The 11,080-nt window shown below is 40.6% G+C and overlaps 1 pseudogene; it reads right to left on the bottom strand.

The window, feature by feature from the left end:
* Positions 1 to 527: 527 nt before the first annotated feature.
* Positions 528 to 3,869, bottom strand: LOC100353593 (zinc finger protein 512-like; annotated as a pseudogene).
* Between the last annotated feature and the right edge of the window lie 7,211 nt (positions 3,870 to 11,080).

The raw sequence follows: 11,080 nt of genomic DNA, 5'->3' as shown, positions 1-11,080 counted from the left end.
GTTTAACAGAAAAACTAGTGTTATCTTTACTGCAAAATTGTGGTGGTATCTAGTTCTACCAGAGAGAGAGAGAGAATTGGCAAGATTAGCTTGCTTTTATGTTCTCAATTGTAATTTTCTTCCATAGCAACAGAAATTTTACGGGAAGACATTGCAGATAAACATGCAGATCCTTTGCAGATAAACAAGCAGAGCCTAGACGGCCTCTAAGTACGCAAGTTCATGTCTGAATATCCTTGGATTTAAAATAAGATCCTTCACTACCCATATCTATTGTCATTTGAAATGGTTATTTCTCATTATGAAGTAAGGAACTTTAATTTTGGTAGAGAATAAGTAGCACTTAGAAAAGATGTTGATTTGTGTTTTGAGGATGGTTGTTTGGAGACAGGGGACAGGAAAGCCCTATCTCTTAGCTTCCCTATTGAAAAAGAAAGCAAAATAAAAGACATGACCACATTGTCTGAGAGTTAAGCCACTTTGGTCATTTTAGAAAACTGTTTCTTCCTAACCAAGAGCCATTTATTTCTTTTGTCATTGCCAAACATTCCCCAAGTCTTACTCACCAGAAATTAACATAGTTTCTTCATCTCTCCTCCCTGACAACCCTCATCTGCTAAAAGGGCTTTAAGGAGGCAACTCCCAAAGAAAATGTAGAGTGGATACACCATTCCCCTCACTTGTTTCAGAACTAGCTACTCTGGAGGTATCCAGTGCAGGGCTGGATGTTCTCTTGTTTGAAAGTGGTCTTCACACAAGTCCACATTTTAAAGCTATTTGGAGGAGCACAGAGAACCGAGAGAGAAAGAGTGGTACTAGCTTTCAGAATTTGGAAAGGTTATAGTTGTCCATAGCAAGGTTAATTTTTATATGGCATATGCCACAAAATAGGTAAGGATAGGTAAGATCAATGATGTATGAAAAGAGGAAGAGAATCCAGAAACACAACAAAGCTGCTGTAACCAATGCTCCAGAGAAAGCCACCCTCAAGCAGAAACAGCCCACTGAGCATTATGAGGCCTGAGGTACAGAAAGAATTCTTCTTTCCAGGTCCAGATAAATGTCTGCATCTGGGGTCAGAGTCTCAATACATAAAGAGGAGAGAACTCCACATATAAATGAGGACAGAAGGGCAACACTCTCAGAACATTCCAACACAGAAGTTGGATAAAGAGATGGATAAGGACTTAGCAGGGTACAACGTAACAAATGAGTTAAGTCCAAGATAGAGGGAACGCATACCTACATTTCCAACCTTGGTGGCATTACCAGGAGCACCAGAACACAGCGTCCAAACACTGGGGGCAGTATTATATTTCTCAATCCTTAAAACCAAGGGAACAAAAGCAAGCTCCAAGAGGGCACTGAGCATAGCAACAGGAAAGTTGGGACAGTATTTATTGCTGCTTCAAATTTTCTTTTCCAGTCATTTTAATTCTGAGGACACGTTACTCCTAATGCTACTGTTCATGTCCCAGTTTAACCAGCATAGGGAGGTCCTAGCTTTTTCATTCTCTATCAATTTCCTTGCTTTCAATCCTAAAACCACATTGAATTCAAACAGCCTCCATAAAGTCTGTTTCCCAAAAAGACAAGGTGACCTTATTACATGAGAGGCAACAGTTCTAGCTTCTAAGCACACTGTATCACAAACACAAAATGAGAAGTCAGTGCTGGTTTTAAAAATTAGCTTGGAATTGTTTTTTAAGCTAGATGATGGAGTAGTTACTAAATCAATGGAGCTTCCAAAATCATTCTATACACCAGGAGGGAAAGAACAATAAAACAGGTTTCTTAGTCTTGTACAGGGCAAGAGAGGCTTATACTTAGTTGCCTTAAGAGGGAGCTCTTTGGGCAAGATAAGAGAAAAACAAGAGGACTCCAACAAGGAATAGTAAGAAAACCTACTAAAATGGAGGAGGGAACGAAAAGTGAACAAGTAGGGAAGACAGTGAAATTTACACTGGAGGAGGAGCTGAGAGGTAGCAGCCTTACACGAACAGCTGAAAGCATCTTCCCTCAGCCCCAGGACTCGGTCCTCCCCACACAGGTCCCCGTGACAACAGCATCCCAGCCACCCTCCTGGGAGCGCTCCACATCCTCTGCCTATTTCCTTCCTTGTTTATGATCGGTCTTTGGGACCCTGACTTTCTGGAACTGCACTGGCACTGGTTCCTGCCCTGGTTCCTCAGAGGGGGTTGACACTACGAGGTCCTCATTACTCTTCCTCTGATCCTTTCCTACTCTGGCACTCAGCGAGGTGTCAGGAAGCTCAATGCCAGGCTGCTACCACCTCCTAAGAAACCTTCCGCTCCGGGGCTGCTGCCTTCACTTTTCTTCTTGATGCTGCAGCTTTATCTTCATCAAAACCTTTTGGTGGTGCTTGGGCTTACAGTGAACCAATCCTCAGCATGGACAGAGTATATGTGATATTTGAGCCCATTCTCTGACTAAATTCTTTCTGACATAGAAGACACCTGTATTTTCCAGCCACAAAGCTCCCCAGTGCACAGGAGCCCAGGTGAGCTTTAAGGCCAAATACACTACTATAGGCAGCCTCACAACTCTGGTTAGGACACTGAAGAAATGATGCTTCCTGACATCTGCCCTCCACGTGTGTAGTACTTCCTGGCTGAAGGCAGGTAGCCCAGGGCCAGTATATTTTAACTCTGACCTTCAGGAACCAGATCCTGAAGCACCTTCCTCTTTAGCTATTCCTTGGCCAGTTCAGCAGAGGCCAACTCCTCCAGGTGGTACACAGCTATTATGGCAGAATGTCTCTTAACTCGGCCCCACTTTTTGGCTCCAGACTCATCTCCTTTAAGCACTCTGCTTTGTCCTGATTCTGGAAAGAGAAAGATAGGCCCATGCTCTGAGCTCAGGTGATATGCAAGCCCAGCCTTTGATCTCTCTGATTTTCCACAGTGGTGACTTCTCAGGGTCATGTACTCCAGCTATGTAGTCCCTTTGCCACATTTTCTGACATGGCACAGATACCCTAGGTACCCCATGATGCTGGTGAAGCTACTGCCGCAACTCTCACCCACACACCTGAGCTTTGCCAGTCTCTTGAAACCTGTTTGGAGCCATTCTCTTTTACTTGGCTCATCTATTTCATCAAAATGGGCAAACTATGATGATTTGCCATGATGTAATACTTCATCCCCACCAGTGAACACGGATATTTCCCACAATGATGAAAAGTAAACATTTTCCTCTTTACAGTTTTCCATGTGTGTTTTCTTTTTACAATATTTTGTTTATTTGAGAGGTAGAGTTACAGACAGAGGGATGGTGAGACAGATAAGTCTTCCAATCACTGGTTCACTCCCCAACTGGTGGCCAGAGTGGAGCTGATCTGAAGCCAGGAGCCAAGAGCGAGGAACTTCATCTGGGTCTTCCAGTTCCATTAGCACAGAGCTGGATCAGACGAGAAGCAGCTGAGCACAAACCGGTGCCCATATGGGATGCCAGTGCTGCAGGTGGAGGCTTAGCCCACCAGACCACAGCACAGCCTCTCCATGTTTCTTTAAACTCTCTATGGTTTTCTTTCCAACTGCCTTGCAGGTAGGACAGGAGACTGCCTTTATGTACAATTCACAAGTACCGCTGTTCCTCCAAACTGCCTGCTGCATGAACTGGTGGTTCCTTCTGAATAGGGAGAGGCTGGGATTTGGGACTAGGCTGTTTTACGCTATTGCTTCCTCCCATAAAGCTTATGCTTCTTCTGAGGAACTTTTCCAATGGTCCTCATCTTCCTCCTGCCTGGGTTTCTTCCTTTTTCCTTTGGTTGCTGCTGCACCTGACCCTTCAACATGAGATGTAGTAGCTGGGTTGATCCTTCTCATCTTCATCCAGTAGGTAGATTTTCGGAAAGAGGCTGGAAAATCACCCAGTGGTTCACACAAATAGGCAGATGATGAGCCAATTAAGGAGTCATCATAAGGGATAGTATATTGGAAACTATTGTCCTTAATGGAGCAGTGGGTGCTGGGCAGATACTACACTGAGTATCTGACATCACTCCCTCTCCACGCCTAACAATTTCACCCAAGGGCTCCAGCCAGACCAACGGCCACTTCCACAATCTCCATTTTAGAGAATTTATATGGCCCAAATCAAAAACAAACAAAATGGCCCTAATCTCGGGGACAACAATCACCCTCTCCATTAGAGTCCCACATTCTTTTCTCCCACAGTTAGAAGTGTTTCTTAGTTCCTTGTTCGCAGTATTGTTTTATGTTTTAGAAGAAAGATATTCTTCCAAAAGTAACTAATCTTTGCCAATTCCCCTTCCTCTGCTTAATTAATTCCATTACTGCTTTCCCATAAGATCCCCAGACCTCTGTCCCTTGTACCAACCCTCTTATCCTGGGTGTCCCCCAGCACTCTCAAGTCCTACTGTCACATGATAGCCAAGCTGTTATTTTCCACTGCAAACGATGCAAAGCTTCACAGCCTAAATTTCAATTGACTCAGTTCTTTCAGAGTACCAGGAAGCAGAAACAGCAGGAGAGCTGCTAGGAAGACAGAGAAGTAGCCCTGAATTTACTTCATCCTAAAACAAAGGTAAGGCTTAGTGGCTCAGGTACACCAGAAGTTTCCCTGTAACCTCAAGGCGAAAGATCCATTCTTATCACCTCTTTCCTTTTGCAAATATTAGAAGCCTTCGCTCTGTGTCACAGACTAGTGAAGTTAATATTCCCCAGTTTCCTTGAGGCTGGATTGATTTTATGTACCACTTAAAACTGTGAACGTTTTACTTAACCTGATTAATAAAACTTTTTTATTTAAAATATTAATAAATGATTTACAAGATGAAACCACAGAAGCCTATTAGCTGTGGACCCTGTTAAATAATAGATTTGTGTTTACTTCATTGTAAACCACTAGGTAAAAATCAAAAACTTTTAAAACTGCTTACTTTCTTAGAGAACAGAATTTCAGCTCAATTAAATGCCTGGAAATAGAAGCAAAATTGAATTCTCCTTTTCTCAAGTGATGACAGAGAAAGCTCCAAATTACTGTGGTATTTATGCAGCAAGAGGACAGCAGGCTACATAGTGCCTTAGTATCTCCTATGAAGATGAAGTCTACCAGTGGCATTAGGAAAGAGATTACCTATTTAAAATACTTTGAAATATTTAATTTGAAGAAAGTTACAGAAAAATGTAACCATCTTATCAGTGGGAAACTTTCATTTGAGCAGTATAAGGTATTTGGGAACTCAACACGGTCTAATTTTCAAATCCCCTCTTCAACGCTCAAGCCCACAAAGTTCAGTCGTGTCCTACATTAAAAGCTATGCTCATTACAAATGCACTGAAATGGGGCAGCTTATGAACAGACAAGATGTTTTGTGTCTAACATAGGAGACCCCACATCAGAAAGGAGCACATTCTAAGGCTTCTCAAAGAAAGAAAAGGTCCATATTTGTTGCTATAAAAAAATTCTATGAACTAAGTTACTCTCTTTGCAAACATGTTGTATTCCATGCTGTTTCAGTATTTCTGATTATTCTTATAATTATTATTCAGTATTTCTGATTATTTTTTTTTTCTTTTTTGACAGGCAGAGTGGACAGTGAGAGAGAGACAGAGAGAAAGGTCTTCCTTTTTGCCGTTGGTTCACCCTCCGATGGCCGCCGTGGCCGGCGCGCTGCGGCCAGCGCACCGCGCTGATCCGATGGCAGGAGCCAGGAGCCAGGTGCTTTTCCTGGTCTCCCATGGGGTGCAGGGCCCAAGCACCTGGGCCATCCTCCACTGCACTCCCTGGCCACAGCAGACAGCTGGCCTGGAAGAGGGGCAACCGGGACAGAATCCGGCGCCCCGACCGGGACTAGAACCCGGTGTGCCGGTGCCGCTAGGCGGAGGATTAGCCTAGTGAGCCGCGGCGCCGGCTTATTTCTGATTATTTTGATTAAAATATTAGGACTCTAATTTCATTTTTATTAGGGAGGGTCTAACATCAGCTGAATAGATGTGAGAACCTGGAGTAATACGAGAATGAAGAAAATCCTGTGCTTAAAATTTAGAGTATATTTTATATTGGAATGGATGAATAGATAAATACTTAGATGAGCACACAATTAAGCATGGGAGGTAACTTCATTTATTAATAAAGATTTATTGTTGTCATCACAGATAACACAGTTAAGTACTTATTAAACAATTGGAATATGGTAATCAAATAAGCAAAGATCCCTTTCTGATATAGTTTAGAGTCAGATGACAAGCATAACAAATAAGTAAGCCACATGCAATGAAATAAGGTGCTCAGTGCACAAGCTGTGAAAAGTAGAATAAGGTTAATAGGATTTTCACTGTCACATGTAGAAAGGGATAGGAATGGTGGTCAGGTGGCTGTTACACAAGGACTTGATCAAAGTTTTGGTCTTTGGAAGTACAACTACTCATTGGATAGACAGAAAGAGATAAAAAATTTAAAATAAGTATTATAGAAATTGTATGTATAAATGTATGAATATTTATTCTCTCTCAATAGAAAAAAAGCTTCTGACATAATCTCATGTAAATGCACTTTTAGGAAGTACATTCTCATTCTGATATTTTCAACCTGGCATTTTATTAACAGATACCTGATACATCATGGATTAGTGGAAAATGTACAATTTTAATATCAGTTATTAGCATTTGATTTTTAGAAAATATGCTATACAGAAGGTGGTGATATATATATTCAAGCTACTCATTAAACTGTTAATGTATACTAGAAAATCCTTATTTTAATTTTATTTAAGGTATACAAATTTCATGTATTTCCTACATACAGATTTAGGAACATAGTGCTATTTCCCACCCTATATTCCTTCCTGCCCCAACTCCTAGCCTTCCTCCTCCTCCTCCTCCTTCTCCTTTTCCCTTAATTTTTACAAAGATCTATTTTCAGTTTACTTTATATTCATAAGATTAACCCTACACTACGTAAAGACTTCAACAAATAGTATGAAGAAAAATTAAAAAAAAAAAAAAACACTGTTCCTCAACAGTCGAGACAAGGGCTGTAAACAATCATGAAACCTCTGCTATACAATGTGGATATAGCAATTTTAAACATGCAACCAATAACCTCAAAGAGTCTGCGTTTTGCACTATGAATTGCTGGTACTTACTAAGGTGCCACCTTTATTCCTGTGTCAGCACTGATCAGGTGCTTTACACATGCCAACCCGCCTAGAATCCGTGACAAGTCACGGCATCATCATCACCTCCCTGACATGGATGAGGAAATTGAGGCCCCAGTGACTTACTCAAGGCAGCAAAGCTAGTTAGACTCGAAGTTTCAGTTTACACGGTGTGCCCTTAGCGCCTGCTCTCTGTCGCTCCTCTAGGATACAAATCAGTACACAGACACATTCAGTATGATGGCAGAAAATTCTTTGCCGAGGAATCTTGCATCTGCCTGAAATAAACCACATGTCAGTTTTCATGGAAGCCTGCACACTGGCAATCCATTTAGCACTGGTTCTGGAGCCTAGGTAATAAGAGATGGGCAAGAATGTCAAGCAACCTGAGCAAAGAGTAATGATTCGGACTCAGATGACATCAAGAGTTGAGTCTGTTCTGCTCACCGTCTCAACAGGCACAGAGCACTGTCTAGAACCTGGTCAATTCCAGAGCTCTCCATTCCACTACAGGTGAATTCCCCCCAGAATTTCTCTGCTCTAATCACATGCAAGTTATGAAATTATATTTTGGGGGCCAGCACTGTGCATAGCAGGTAAAGCTACTGTCTGTAGTCCCAGCATCCCATATGGGTGCCAGTCCAAGTCCTGGCTGCTCCACTTAACAATCCATCTCTCTGCTATGACCTGGGAAAGTAAGAGAAGATGGCCTAAGTTGTTGAGCCCCAGCACCTGCGTTGGAGACCTGGAAGAAGCTCCTCAGTCCTGGCTTCAGATTGGCTCAGTTCCAGCCATTGTGGTCATTTGGGGAGTGAACCAGCAGATGGAAGCTCCCCCCCCTTTTCTCTCTGCCTCTGTAACTCTGCCTTTGAAATAAATAAATAAATATTTTTAAAGAGAAAGAAAAAAATTATGTTTGGGTTAGTGGAAAGATTTTTACGTTTTTGTATATTTATATGGCAATTTATTTTCCTTTATAAAAATGTTTTCATTTAAAATCCTCCTGGGCATTGTGAGTACTTGATGTATTCAACGAACTAGCTCATATAAATTTAAGAAATTTCTCCTAATAATATTGCTTCAGCATTTTTAATGGTAATTGTTTATGTAGCTATAAAGTTATAACAGAATTAAAGAAAAAGGCATTAGAATTTTTATTCTAATATTAATTTATAGACACTATTGGTCTACTTATTTAAACAACACATCAGTACGTCTTTGTAATGGGTGTAATAGGACATAATTGGAGTTTTTTTTCCTTATTATTTGACAGGTAGAGTTATAGACAGTGAGAGACAGAGACAGAGAGAAAGGTCTTCCTTCCATCGGTTCACTCCCCAAATGGCCGCCACGGCCGGCACTCTGCGATCTGAAGCCAGCAGCCAGGTACTTCTTCCTGGTCTCCCATGCGGGTGCAGGGGCCCAAGCACTCCACTGCCCTCCCAGGCCACAGCAGAGATTGGACTGGAAGAGGAGCAACTGGGACTAGAACTCGGCTCCCATATGGGATGCCAGCTCCACAGGCAGAGGATTAACCAAGTGAACCACGGCGCTGGCCCCCATGATTGGAGATTATTACACTTTGAAGAAAGAATTTACAGAAATAATAAATTAAAACAATCTATTGATATGACATTATCCTGTTTGCTTTAGTAAAATGCTGTTTAAACTCTGTAACTTGGCTGCTGCTCCATAAAATAAAATGCCATATAAGGTCAGATTCCAATGTGTCACATATGTCATACAGATTTTTAAGTTTTTCAACATTTTGTCATCAGACCAATATGAGATTTAAGTAGTATTTTTAAATGAGCTCCATAGGCTATTTTTAAGAATGTATTATTTATATTTTCATAATAATGTCCAATGTGTTTAGGAGTCAGACTTTAGGCAACCTGAGCCATCCAGGACATATCACATTCAGTAAAAGAGGCTGTCACAAAACCCATACGCTTTGCTGCCTAGGTGAAATATACCTTCTAGCAACCTTCTTGGTGGAGAAACAGGGGAGTATGAGAAGCCAATGTCCCAAGGACATTGAACAAAAGAACAGACACTACAATAAATTTTAACAGAATGGCTAAATAGAATTACATGGAAAAGTGTAAACAACCCTAATATGTCTTAACATCCTCACAAGTTAATAATTAATAATCATAATAAAATATATCCTAACCATCAGGAACTGGTTAAATTGTACTCAGTATCTCACTAGTTACCAAAGGTGGGAGGGGAAGTGTACAGATCCTTTTCTGAGTGGTTTTAATATTTAAAAATGGAAACTTCAGGGACAGGCGTTTGGACTAGCAGTTTAAATGTCCATGTTCTCCACTGAAGTGCCTGTATTCAATACCCACGTCTGACTCCTGAATCCAGTTTTCCTGCTAACACACACCTGGGAAGCAACAGTGATGCCTCAAGTAATTGGGATCCTGCCACCCGCAGGGGAGACCTGAATTGCACTCTCCGCCCCCCAGAATAACATTTTTGGAGTGAATTATTACATGAGAACAAAGTCTCCCTCTCTCCTTCTCTCTCCTGCTCTCTCTCCCTCTCAATTAACTAAATAAAACTAGGAAATTTCAGCATGTCACTGCTACTAAGCCTCTACAGACCATTTCCTCCAAGTTATCACACAGACAAAATGAAGCTTTTTATGATACTTGAGGCAATCAATGAAATGCTAAATCTGAATCAGACAACTTGAGCTCTGGTTTGCCACTTACTTTGAGCAGGTACAGTAACCTTCCAGAGTCCCTTACTTGCCATGTGAAAAAGAGATCACTAACACCTATCCTCCCCATCAAGAAACACATTTGTGACAATTAATTGAGTTTTTCCACATGAGAACACTGTCAAAATTATAAACAGCTTCCTCAACTCAGATATCATTACTGAATAAATTATAATGAACAATACATTCTAATGAAGTGATGTCCTCCAAAAACAAAAATAATAATATCTCATTTTTCCTCAAGGAACATTGATCTAAGCCAATTGTAACACAACACAAAGAAGCTGGCTACTAAACTAACCAAATATTTATAGAATTCATTAAAAGTTCTTTACTTGGCCTCATATTTGATGCTGGGCAAATTAAACCATTATAAATATGGAGTGAATTAATCACTAACTTTCCATTATTGAAACCCTCCAGCCATAAGATAACCCACCTACTTTAATATTTAAATAAAAATAAACATGTGAAAGAAACTACAGTTATGTGCTGCAAGCAGTTCAGTCCAACAGACCATACACTTTACAGTGGTCTCTCCCTAAGATTCTATGGGCACCTGAGTTTATGTATAGATACACTATAAAATTCACACAATGACAAAATCACCCAACTGCATCTCTCAGAATGTGTCGCCACTGTTAACCAAACATGACTGCAAGTGCAATCTTTACCCAAGCTACATTGCCTTCTTCAACTTTCCCCAACTTAATTCTATATCCCATTTAAGTAACAAAAGATCTCAGATTGAGAGTGCCCTCATTGCTAGTCATTCCTACTGGGGATAACTAGAGAGTTCTGGGGGTGGGAAGGGGGGTATGCGAGGAAGAACCACTATAATCCAAAGTTTATTTATTAAATAAAACCTTTCTATAAAAAATTATATATATGTATGTATATATATACATATATATAAAAGAAACATAGTCTCAAGGCTTAACTTAAACCTGGATTCCAATGAGATCCCCCAAAAGATTCATATGCACAAAAATAGTGAATATCTGTTCTCCCAAATATATTGCCTCTCATGCAAACAGGCAAGGACAGAAGGAGTTTTATAAGAATTTTATGACATCAGGATGGCACTATAAATCATATTTTAACTAGGACATTAACTTAATTTACATGAAGTTAACAGAGGTAAAAGAATCTGAAGTGACACTAAAGGAATTGCTGAACTTCAGATGAATGGATACTCACCC

The sequence above is a fragment of the Oryctolagus cuniculus genome, chromosome 2 (assembly GCF_964237555.1).
Source record: "Oryctolagus cuniculus chromosome 2, mOryCun1.1, whole genome shotgun sequence".
Classification (NCBI taxonomy): Eukaryota; Metazoa; Chordata; class Mammalia; order Lagomorpha; family Leporidae; genus Oryctolagus; species Oryctolagus cuniculus.
This window is presented reverse-complemented; position numbering and strand designations above follow the sequence as displayed.